The sequence below is a fragment of the Diabrotica virgifera genome, chromosome 8 (genome assembly GCF_917563875.1).
Source record: "Diabrotica virgifera virgifera chromosome 8, PGI_DIABVI_V3a".
Taxonomy (NCBI): domain Eukaryota; kingdom Metazoa; phylum Arthropoda; class Insecta; order Coleoptera; family Chrysomelidae; genus Diabrotica; species Diabrotica virgifera.
Genome location: NC_065450.1, coordinates 134,179,930 through 134,193,808, shown reverse-complemented (window position 1 = coordinate 134,193,808; position 13,879 = coordinate 134,179,930).

The window sequence follows — 13,879 nt, the reverse complement described above, 5'->3', positions numbered from 1 at the left end:
CTGAAAATGACAGTCTCAAGTTTTAATTCCCTAATTACTTTAGAGTAAGTAAGATAATGTTTATGAAAAAATAAAAGATGTAGATCTTTGAAACACACTCAGTGATCAAAAGATCCACAGGTACTGGTTTAACGACCACTCGTACGAAATCAAACAAATGAAATAGAGAATGTGGATTCCACATTGTGGATCGCACCTGCCGAAACGGCTCATCATTTCCTTCACAACATATTACTTCGATAAAAAAAGCAAAGGAAACTTCTCGGTAATACATATTATGTAAAATCAATGTGGTAATAGTGATACGACTTATATTATTATAAACAGAATATAAGCAGAGTATGCACTTGTAATGTCAGAACCATATTTATATGAAGCCGGAAAAATTCATAATGCCATCAAAAAATGGCTTGACTCTATTGACGGGAATTAGTGAAATACGATGGACAAATACTGGACACTGTACCATTGATGGTCATGAAGTGTACGAATCTAAAGTGAGCCTTCACTCCGCGCGTCCTGACGACAAGATCTCTTCGACTGGTTTGCGCTATCTCTTTCTAGCACATTGTACCGAGAAACTAAGATGTCATTAAGGTGTGAGTATAGGCACGGAAGAGGAGAACAACTGTCGCAGCTTAATATGCGTAAGAGTGAAACAGCACTAATCCAAAGAAAAAAGATGGTGTCGTCACTTCGCTTTGAATGACACTCTCTCTATGTCAATATATACCTCTATGAGCCCGGCTCGTTTCATTTCATTTTATATCACAACTTAATACGTTTTCTATCTTTATTGCTATTTTGCCAGTTATTAGCGCGCTCATCACTGTATAATAGTGTATAATATATTCATATTAAAGTATACGCTCTGAGCTTCGCTGGTGTCGCTCCTAGCGGATTACTAATTCAACTTTCACCGGTAATTTTCAAATTTATTATAAATAATTGTTATCGCTTAATATTTACAACGCAAAAAAGTAATTAAATTGTAATCGATTTTTTAAGATTTTGTTAATCATTTTGACGTTCTATTGATAAAATATGAATTTCTTACTTCCGAGACTTTCACAATTATCGTGTAGATGGCGCTAAGATTAATAGATTAATTTATAATTTCATATTACGGAACATTAAATAAACTTAAATTCAGTATTTAAAACGTAAGTATATTTAAGGTAAAAATATATACCACAGCTTTGACCAACTAATATTTTTTATAATTAATGTTTTTAATTTTAATTTTAAATTAATCACTTTGACATTTATGTCAAATTTCCGGTAAACTTTTACAGATTTGTCACTACTGGCGCTGGCGAATTTGTAAATATCCCCTCTACGTACGAGCTCACAGCGTCCCCGTGCGCGACAAGCTCTAAAAAAGGAGGAGTAACCTCAAAAGACAGATTTCACACCAAATAGGGCATTCCAAGACTTTGACGTTTGGAAGGCAAACTGTCAAACATTGTGTTCGTTTATACTATTATTTATAGTTTTATAGTTAATAGTTTTTAGTTGTATTTTCCGAACATTTCGTTCGGAAGTTCTTAGTTGTAGAAGTACTTGAACGACTTTATTTAGTTTTAAGCAGTGAATAAATAAACATCAGTGCATATAAAGTTGTTGGTAGACAATTCAAATGTTTCTACTAGGTACCTAGACGCACAGTGGAAGGTACAAGCAAAAGATTGGCAAAATAAATAATATAGGTCTACTTTCCCTCAAGGGTCTGAGTTAACCTACGGTTTAGACGTTTTCCAAGCGTAAGTAACATGGACATAGTAAGTTATTTAGCATTTTTAGGACGTTTTAGAGCATTTAACCATTGTTTTTGTCTCTGAGATAATAACTTATTTAGTTGTTTTACGTTTTTGTCTCTCAGATGATAACTTATTTAGTTGTTTTACGCTTAAGATGTTGATAGTGGGTACATACAAGCAAAAAATTTCCAAAAATATATGTCCACTTTCCCTCAAGGGGTCTGAGTTAACCTACGGTGGAGACAGTTTTCCAAGCGTAAGTAACATGGACATAATTAGTTATTTAGCCATTTTATAGCATTTAACCATTGTTTTTGTCTCTCAGGTGATAACTTATTTAGTTGATTTATGCTTCAAATGTAGCACTGATGGTAACCGATAAAACTGAACCTTATCATGAATACTTCGCACACTTCAAAACACAAAATAATTGAGGCATATTATCTTTTTAGATTAATTATTCTAGTGAGAATGTCAAATTAATGATTGTATTTGCAAAGAAACGCAACTAAAATGATCCAAAGCACATTAAGAACTGATAGAATAACATTTATGTTTGCCTCCCGGCTCCCAGATTGATTTAATTTTGACAGCATGTTTGAATGCCCTATAATATCACTAGATTCTAAAAATCACTAGATTCATCTTCTTTTTTTTTGGTTCACCGTGTCGGCCTTCGACGGTAATCCAGTAATCAGTATTTGACAACTTATAAGACTATGAAATCGTAACAATTCGCTAAAGAGTTCTGAAAACAACAGTTTTTTTATATCCTAAATGCAGACTAAAAATCTAAAAAATAAAGGAATAACTCAGAAAACTCAAAAATCGCCGATATAATTTAATTAACCTATGAACCTTAAAAAATGTAAATAGTGTCAAAATTTCACAAATGTTAATATTGTCAAAATTTCATAACTTAGTAGAGTAAACTTGTCTGCGGTTGGATCAATTACAAACAAGCATTAAGGTGCGGTAAATATGAATTACCCCTCCTAGTTTAATACTGGGGTGAATACCACCCTTTCTTGAGGGTGGAAATTTAAAATTTCAAAATGACACCGGGAATCGATAAAGAATTTAATTTTATAAAGAAAATCTAGAACAAAATTTTTTACTTAACTTAATAATTTCTGAGTTATTCGCGAATAACTTGAAAATTACGCATTTTCTGGAAAAAATCATCCTTATTAAAATTGGAGCTTATTAAAAAGCAAAGAATAATCAGTCTTAATTAAATCTTTTAGATAATATTACGCAACTTATGAGTCACTGAAAATGAATTTTTTATTTTTCGTAAATTTGTGCAAAGGTTTGAGATCAAATGACGGAAAAATGGTTAATTTTTCGTAGAAAATGTTTCTAAATATTTTTAAAGTCCTTTTTTATACCTTCAAAATAAGCGATGACAGAAGTTTCTAGCGTGAAAATTAGGCAAGTTATAATGAAAATTAGTGAAATACATCGAATTTATAAAAGAAAAAAATAACTGTAACATGTACGCCATGTGCGTCCAAATTAATATTAATCGTAGCCCATGTAAAATTAACTTTATTTATAATTGATGGATTCGACCGTTAGTTGATGGAAGTTCATTTTATCTAACAATAAAACACTGAAAACGTTCGTTTTCTATACTTCCACAAAATTTATTATAACTAAGTGACTACAGCTGTTTCGGCGGAGTGCCTTTCTCAAGTGATATAGTTTACAATGTGTTTGCCTTTTTAAGTCTTCAACTGAGAAAGGCACTCCGCCGAAACAGCTGTAGTCACTTAGTTATAATAAATTTTGTGGAAGTATAGAAAACAAACGTTTTCAGTGTTTTATTGTTAGAACTTTATTTATGTTTCGACAATATGTTCCAAAAGTTTAAAATATTTAGAATAATTACATTTTGAAAAAACTTGTTTTAAGTAAATTTCTTTTTTTTTCGATTTTTCAAAAAATACACTGGTTTTTCAAAATGACTCAAAAACTATTGGATTTATGAAAATAGGGTACTAACTTAAAATTAAGCTTATTTTTTACTAATAATTTTGCTTTTTTATAACTCACGTAGCTTATAAATTGCTCGAGATATAAGCGTTTAAATTATTGATTTCAATGTAAAGGGAGCGTCTGTTTTAGCCCTTTAACATTAAAATTCTCTGAACAAAAAATGGTCTAGAAAGATTGAAACTCTAATGATCTCATAGCTTATGAAATTCCCTACAAAATAATGTTCGATTGAATGCAGAAAGCTTAAAGGGAAGTCAAGTGATTGTTAAAAAACCAAATACATTTTTCTAAAGATAATGTTTGAAAATCACGGAGCGTCTAAATTTTGATGTTGTTGGATTATTTATTCTTTTATACACAGTGCCGGATTTAGGGTATTTGCGGCCCTAGGCCAAATTACCCCGAGCGGCCCCCGACAGCTTCACAATTATGTAATTGAAGCATAAAGACGTAATAATAATAATAATAATAATTATAATTCATTCATTATATATTCATTTGGAATTGTTAAGTGGACAAAAACGGACATAGAAAATCTTCAGCGAAAAGTAAGAACGCACCTCACAAAGGCACAAAAGCACCATCCAAAAAGTGCAGTAGAAAGAACGACATTACCACGGAATTTAGGAGGAAGAGGACTTATGGATATAGGTGAGCAATTAGACAAAGAAATTGCTAATTTAAGATCTTATTTTCAGATGCAGGCTGAAACATCTACTCTACATCGCGCTATCTGCGCAGTAGATGACACAACACCGATAAAACTGAGGGAAGCAGAACTGCGCATAAACCACCTTACTAAGGACGAAAAAGTGCGCGCCTGGATGGGTAAACCTCTGCACGGGCGACATCCCAATGAGGTCAGCCAAGATTATGTCGACAATATAGCGTCGAACTACTGGTTGACATCAGGAAAGATGTTTCCTGAAACGGAGGGTTCATTACTGGCCATTCAGGATCAGGTTATACCAACCAGAAATTACCTGAAACATATCATCAAAGACCCTCATGTTCAAAACGACAGATGCCGATATGGATGTCAAGTCCAAGAAACCATCCAACATTTTACAGGGGCCTGCCAGGCATTTGCTGCAACTGAGTACAAGGAACGGCATGACGCAGTGGGAAAAATCCTTCATCAGGAGATAGCTATCAAGCTGGGACTTCTTCAAACCGACCATCTCCCATATTATCAATACGTCCCTGAGAGTATGCTTGAGGATGGCAACTACAAGCTATACTGGGACCGCACTGTGCTCACAGACCAAACAGTGTTGCATAATAGACCAGATCTCGTATTAGTCAATAAATTAACGAGACAAACAACCCTCATTGATGTGGCGATTCCTAACAACAATAATCTACGTACTAAATTTACTGAAAAGATCGCTAAGTACAGAGATCTGGAAATTCAAATACGGAGACAATGGAGAATGCAAAGTACCCAGACGATACCGATTATCATGTCTACTACTGGAGTGATTCCGAAGAACCTCCTCGAAAGCATAAAAAGGCTGGGTCTAAATGAACATCTTTACAAGACCATGCAGAAAGCTGTACTACTCGCAACGGCCAGATGTGTACGAAAATTTTTGGGAGATACACCTGCATACCAAGTCACCTAGGGTTCGATAACACGGAAAAAGTCCCACCAGAGCTCAATCCTTTTGATACCGTAGGTATCTGGGATGAGTCAATTTTCCCATTAGAGGGAGTGTAAGCCGTATGGCTAAATCTGGATAATAATAATAATTACCAGAGCTCAATCCTTTTGGTACCGTAGGTATCTGTGATGAGTCAATTTTCCCCTTAGAGGGAGTGTGAGCCGTATGGCTAAACCTGGATAAAGCATAAAAAAGCTGGATCTTAATGAACATCTTTATAAGACCATGCAGAAAGCAGTACTACTCGCAACGGCTAGATGCGTACGAAAATTTTTGGGAGATACACCTGCATACCAAGTCACCTAGGGCTCGATAACACGGAAAGAGTCCCACCAGAGCTCAATCCTTTTCATACCATAGGTATCTGGGATGAGTCAATTTTCCCCTTAGAGGGAGTGTGAGCCGTATGGCTAAATCTGGATAATAATAATAATAGTCTCGTACTAGTTAATAAGTTAATAAATTAACAAGACAAACAACACTAATTGATGTGGCGATACCTAACAACAATAATCTACGTAGTAAATTTACTGAAAAGATCGCCAAGTATAGAGATCTGGAAATTCAAATACGGAGACAATGGAGAATGCAAAGTACCCAGACGATACCTATTGTTATGTCTACTACTGGAGTCATTCCGAAGACCCTCCTCGAAAGCATAAAAAAGCTGGGTCTCAATGAACATCTTTATAAGACCATGCAGAAAGCTGTATTACTTGCGACGGCCAGAAGTGTACGAAAATTTTTGGGAGATAAACCTGCATTCCAAGTCACCTAGGGCTCGATAACACGGAGAGAGTCCCACCAGAACTCAATCCTTTTGATACCGAAGGTATCTGGGATGAGTCAATTTTCCCCTTAGAGGGAGTGTGAGCCGTATGGCTAAATTTGGGATAATAATAGAGGGAGTGTGAGCCGTATGGCTAAATATGGATAATAATAACCCCTGTGGGGGTTTTTTGTCAGTCCTTCTATCAGGCGCGGCCCCCTGCGAATAGGGGATGCTTTCTGGGTATTCGTAGCGCCAATGCCCAGAGAGTAGCAGGGATACTTGCCGTGGAACAAAAACTGACACCTGGCAGTAGGTATAAAATGCACACCCATGAGAATGGAGATAAATAATTTATGTTTAGGATCGCTGCCTGGGGATCGCCAGGGCACGTCTGGAGTCGGCACTTGACGTGACAGCATGCGGGACGTCGGTGGCAGGGTGTTGAGGAGGCGGGCCCCTGTCATACAATCAGCTACAGCCCAACCCCAACCACAACCACAAGCGAGTCAAACAACAACAAGAGCTCTACCCGCCGAAGGTGCTGCGCTGGATCATCAGCCGGCGCTCACTCAAGCGGGATGACCGAGGCAGCGCATGAAATCGACTGTGTCCATTAATGAAAACATTTTGCGCTTCTATTACAAGGTGACAAACCTCGGTCAAGAAACAATCGGCTACCGACAACAGCTGTATGCCGAATTTTGCAGGACGTACCCAGATATTCAAGTATCGGAGCAAAGAGTATCAGATCAATACCTGGTAATCATAAGGAATAACCTTATCCCAGAGAGTAGACGCAATTCGATCAAAAGCGAAGTCGAACGGGAGATTAATAACCAAGAACAAGTTTTAGATCAAGTCCCTAATGAAATCCTCGATGAGCAGACTCCTGAGATTCCCATGCCAGAAACTCAACCTGATAATACACAGCAGGAAAACAACGAGTTGCGCGATAGTCTAGCAAACGAAATGGCTCGTAACGTACAAAGTTTAATGGAACAAACCCACTTAGCAGACCACCGCTACCACGAATAAACTCTTGTAAGAGACTAGGTGCGCTGTTACAAATTGTGAACACTGAAGTCCTACCCAACTATGTCGTAGAAGCTCACACGTTGGAATATTTGCATATGCTAATCTACTGAGCAGCAACAGCAATTGCTAATGTAATAGGCGTTAAGATCACAACACGACGGGTTACTAATAACGAAAGAACTTGTAACAGAATTGCACCCTGGGAAAAAAGACTGCTCGGAAAGATCGAATTATTACGTAGGGATATTGGTATAGTCACAGAATACATACGAGGTGTAACAAGTAGAAAAGTCATCAGAAAAGCTGAAGAAATAATGCTGACTACCGCAAGACACTCAAGATATGATCCAGAAAACAACACAGCCCATCAGTGTCTGGATACATTAAAACAAAAGCTCTCCATTTATTCAGGACGACTAAGGAGGTACAAAGTTAGTAACAACCGCAAAAGCGACAATGCTCTTTTTGAAATTTCTGAAAAGGCGTTCTATCGAAAACTCAATTCCACTGTTGAACGTGTCGATAAGACTTACCCAAGCCAAGAAGAAATTCATGAGTTTTGGGGAAATCAACTTTCCACGCCAGCTGCTCTTAACAACAATGCTGGATGGATAGAAGATACGACACAGAACTGCCAACACTACATTACCACCTTTTACGAACCCTTCACTACTGAAGAAGTCTCAAATACCATCAAAGAGCTTCATAACTGGAAATCTCCTGGACCAGACGGAGTGCAGAACTTCTGGCTTAAAAAGTTTTGGAGTATTCATGAGTGCTTATCAAGATTAATTAATCATGTTATTTCTAATCCGCAGGAATTACCATCATTTCTAACTCAGGGAACTACTTATTTAATACCCAAGGATCAAAATAACACCCAAGATCCATCAAAGTACCGCCCAATTTCTTGTCTTCCAACTTTGTATAAATTGGTCACATCCTATGTAACCCGGCGTATCTACCAACACTGTGTTCTAAACAATATCATAGAGCCTCATCAGAAAGGATGCGCTAAGGGTTCCATGGGTTGCAAAGAACAGCTTATTATCGACTCAGTCATTTCTAACCAGGCATTCACTAAAAAAAGGAACCTTTTTCCTGCTTTCATTGACTATAAAAAGGCCTTTGATTCAGTACCGCATGAATGGCTAATAGATATATTGAAAATATACAAAGTAGATAATAACATAGTGACCCTTTTAAGACATATAATGAGAGATTGGAAGACTAAAATTCACCTCCAAATACCTGGTGAAAACAGTATCGAAACCGAAAGTATCGCAATCAACCGGGGCCTATTTCAAGGAGACTCGTTGAGTCCATTGTGGTTCTGTTTAGCTTTGAACCCCCTTTTCCAGTTATTAAACTCTACTGACTCAGGTTTTAGCATTAAAAGCAATAATACTGTGGTAGCGAAGCTCAATCATCTGTTGTATATGGATGATTTGAAATTAATGGCTTCCACTCGAGAACACCTAGAAGAGATGCTAAAAACTGTAGAAACATTTTCTAATGATATTAGTATGCAGTCCGGTCTAGACAAGTGCCGTGTTTTGAATATAGTCAGAGGAAAGGTACAGCCCGGTGGATTCGATATGCAAAATGGCCAGAACATCGAGGCCATGGGCGACAACGATATGTACAAGTATCTGGGAGTAAAGCAGGCGCGGAAAATTGACCATAAGCAAATGAAAACTGAGATAACTACTGAGTTTATAAGAAGGGTAAAACAGCTGCTTCGTTCACAGCCTAACAGTAAAAATTTGTTTAAGGCACTAAACACCTACGCTTGTTCCGCGCTTAGCTATTCATTTGGTATTGTTAAGTGGACAAAAACGGATATAGAAAATCTTCAGCGAAAAGTACGAACACACCTCAGAAAGGCACAAAAACAACACCCTAAAAGTGCAGTAGAACGAACGACATTACCCCGGTATTTAGGAGGAAGGGGACTTATGGATATAGGGGAGCAATTAAATAAACAAATTGCTAATTTAAGAACTTATTTTCAGATGCAGGCTGAGACATCTACTCTACATCGGGCTATCTGCGCAGTAGATGACACAACACCGATCAAACTGAGGGAAGCAGAACTGCGCATAAACCACCTTACTAAGAACGAAAAAGTGCGGGCCTGGATGGGTAAACCTTTGCACGGGCGACATCCCAATGAGGTCAGCCAAGATTATGTCGACAATATAGCGTCGAACTACTGGTTGACATCAGGAAAGATGTTCCCTGAAACGGAGGGTTCATTACTGGCCATTCAGGATCAGGTTATACCAACCAGAAACTACCTGAAATATATCATCAAAGACCCTCAGGTTCAAAATGACAGATGCCGATATGGATGTCAAGCCCAAGAAACCATCCAACATCTTACAGGGGGCTGCCAGGCATTTGCTGCAACTGAATACAAGGAACGGCATGACGCAGTGGGAAAAATCCTTCATCAAGAGATAGCTATCAAGCTGGGACTTCTCCAAACGGACCATCTCCCATATTATCAATACGTCCCTGAGATTATGCTTGAGGATGGAAACTACAAGCTATACTGGGACCGCACTGTGCTCACAGACCAAACAGTGGCACATAATAGATCAGCTCTCGTGCTAGTTAATAAATTAACAAGACAAACAACACTAATTGATGTGGCGATACCTAACAACAATAATCTACGTAGTAAATTCACTGAAAAGATCGCCAAGTACAGAGATCTAGAAATTCAAATACGAAGGCAATGGAGAATGCAAAGTACCCAGACGATACCTATTGTTATGTCTACTACTGGAGTCATTACGAAGAACCTCCTCGAAAGCATAAAAAGGCTGGGTCTAAATGAATATTTTTACAAGACCATGCAGAAAGCTGTACTACTCGCAACGGCCAGATGTGTACGAAAATTTTTGGGAGATACACCTGCATACCAAGTCACCTAGGGATCGATAACACGGAAAGAGTCCCACCAGAGCTCAATCCTTTTCATACCATAGGTATCTGGGATGAGCCAATTTTCCCCTTAGATGGAGTGTGAGCCGTATGGCTAAATCTGGATAATAATAATAATTACCAGAGCTCAATCCTTTTGGTACCGTAGGTATCTGGGATGAGTCAATTTTCCCCTTAGAGGGAGTGTGAGCCGTATGGCTAAACCTGGATAAAGCATAAAAAAGCTGGGTCTTAATGAACATCTTTATAAGACCATGCAGAAAGCAGTACTACTCGCAACGGCTAGATGCGTACGAAAATTTTTGGGAGATAAACCTGCATACCAAGTCACCTAGGGCTCGATAACACGGAAAGAGTCCCACCAGAGCTCAATCCTTTTCATACCATAGGTATCTGGGATGAGCCAATTTTCCCCTTAGATGGAGTGTGAGCCGTATGGCTAAATCTGGATAATAATAATAATAGTCTCGTACTAGTTAATAAGTTAATAAATTAACAAGACAAACAACACTAATTGATGTGGCGATACCTAACAACAATAATCCACGTAGTAAATTTACTGAAAAGATCGCCAAGTATAGAGATCTGGAAATTCAAATACGGAGGCAATGGAGAATGCAAAGTACCCAGACGATACCTATTGTTATGTCTACTACTGGAGTCATTCCGAAGACCCTCCTCGAAAGCATAAAAAAGCTGGGTCTCAATGAACATCTTTATAAGACCATGCAGAAAGCTGTATTACTTGCGACGGCCAGAAGTGTACGAAAATTTTTGGGAGATAAACCTGCATTCCAAGTCACCTAAGGCTCGATAACACGGAAAGAGTCCCACCAGAGCTCAATCCTTTTGATACCGTAGGTATCTGGGATGAGTCAATTTTCCCCTTAGAGGGAGTGTGAGCCGTATGGCTAAATCTGGGATAATAATAGAGGGAGGGTGAGCCGTATGGCTAAATCTGGATAATAATAATCCCTGTGGGAGTTTTTTGTCAGTTCTTCTATCAGGCGCGGCCCCCTGCGAATAGGGGATGCTTTCTGGGTATTCGTAGCGCCAATGCCCAGAGAGTAGCAGGGATACTTGCCGTGGAACAAAAACTGACACCTGGCAGTAGGTATAAAATGCACACCCATGAGAATGGAGATAAATAATTTATGTTTAGGATCGCTGCCTGGGGATCGCCAGGGCACGTCTGGAGCCGGCGCTGGACGTGACAGCATGCGGGACGTCGGTGGCAGGATGTTGAGGAGGCGGGCCCCTGTCATACAATCAGCTACAGCCCAACCACAACCACAACCACAAGCGAGCCAAACAACAACAAGAGCTCTACCCGCCGAAGGTGCTGCGCTGGATCATCAGCCGTCGCTCACTCAAGTGGGACGACCGAGGCAGCGCATGAAATCGACTGTGTCCATTAATGAAAACATTTTGCGCTTCTATTACAAGGTGACAAACCTCGGTCAAGAAACAATCGGCTACCGACAACAGCTGTATGCCGAATTTTGCAGGACGTACCCAGATATTCAAGCATCGGAGCAAAGAGTATCAGATCAATACCGGGTAATCATAAGGAACAACCTTATCCCAGAGAGTAGACGCAATTCGATCAAAAGCGAAGTCGAACGGGAGATTAATAACCAAGAACAAGTTTTAGATCAAGTCCCTAATGAAATCCTCGATGAGCAGACTCCTGAGATTCCCATGCCAGAAACTCAACCTGATAATACACAGCAGGAAAACAACGAGTTGAGCGATAGTCTAGCAAACGAAATTGCTCGTGCCGTACAAGAGTTTAATGGAACAAACCCACTTAGCAGACCACCGCTACCACGAATAAACTCTTGTAAGAGACTAGGTGCGCTGTTACAAATTGTGAACACTGAAGTCCTACCCAACTATGTCGTAGAAGCTCACACGTTGGAATATTTGCATATGCTAATCTACTGTGCAGCAACAGCACTTGCTAATGTAATGGGCATTAAGATCAGAACACGACGGGTTACTAATAACGAAAGAACTAGTAACAGAATTGCACCCTGGGAAAAAAGATTGCTCGGAAAAATCGAATTATTGCGTAGGGATATTGGTATAGTCACAGAATACATACGAGGTGTAACAAGTAGAAAAGTCATCAGAAAAGCTGAAGAAATAATGCTGACTACCGCAAGACACTCAAGATATGATCCAGAAAACAACACAGCCCATCAGTGTCTGGATACATTAAAACAAAAAGCTCTCCATTTATTCAGGACGACTAAGGAGGTACAAAGTTAGTAACAACCGCAAAAGCGACAATGCTCTTTTTGAAAGTTCTGAAAAGGCGTTCTATCGAAAACTCAATTCCACTGTGGAACGTGTCGAAAAGACTTACCCAAGCCAAGAAGAAATTCATGAGTTTTGGGGAAATCAACTTTCCACGCCAGCTGCTCTTAACAACAATGCTGGATGGATAGAAGATACGACAGAGAACTGCCAACACTACATTACCACCTTTTACGAACCCTTCACTACTGAAGAAGTCTCAAATACCATCAAAGAGCTTCATAACTGGAAATCTCCTGGACCAGACGGAGTTCAGAACTTCTGGCTTAAAAAGTTTTGGAGTATTCATGAGTGCTTATCAACATTAATTAATCATGTTATTTCTAATCCGCAGGAATTAGCATCATTTATAACTCAGGGAACTACTTATTTAATACCCAAGGATCAAAATAACACAGATCCATTCAAGTACCGCCCAATTACTTGTCTTCCAACTTTGTATAAATTGGTCACATCCTGTGTAACCCGGCGTATCTACCAACACTGTGCTCTAAACAATATCATAGAGCCTCAACAGAAAGGATGCGCTAAAGGTTCCATGGGTTGCAAAGAACAGCTTATCATCGACTCAGTCATTTCAAACCAGGCATTCCCTAAAAAAAGGAACCTTTTTACTGCTTTTATTGACTATAAAAAGGCCTTTGATTCAGTACCGCATGAATGGCTAATATATATATTGAAAATATACAAAGTCGATGATAACATAGTGACCTTTTTAAGGCATATAATGAGAGATTGGAAGACTAAAATTCACCTCCAAATACCTGGTGAAAACAATATCGAAACCGAAAGTATCGCAATCAACCGGGGCCTATTTTAAGGAGACTCGTTCAGTCCATTGTGGTCCTGTTTAGCTTTGAACTCCCTTTCCCAGCTATTAAACTCCACTGACTCAGGTTTTAGCATTAAAAGCAATAATACTGTGGTAGCGAAGCTCAATCATCTGTTGTATATGGATGATTTGAAATTAATGGCTTCCACTCGAGAACACCTAGAAGAGATGCTAAAAACTGTAGAAACATTTTCTAATGATATTAGTATGCAGTTCGGTCTAAACAAGTGCCGTGTTTTGAATATAGTCAGAGGAAAGGTACAGCCCGGTGGATTCGATATGCAAAATGGCCAGAACATCGAGGCCATGGGCGACAATGATATGTACAAATATCTTGGAGTAAAGCAGGCGCGGAAGATTGACCATAAGCAAATGAAAAGTGAGATTACTACTGAGTTTATAAGAAGGGTAAAACAGCTGCTTCGTTCACAGCTTAACAGTAAAAATTTGTTTAAGGCACTAAACACCTACGCTTGTTCAGCGCTTAGATATTCATTTGGTATTGTTAGGTGGACAAAAACGGATATAGAAAATCTTCAGC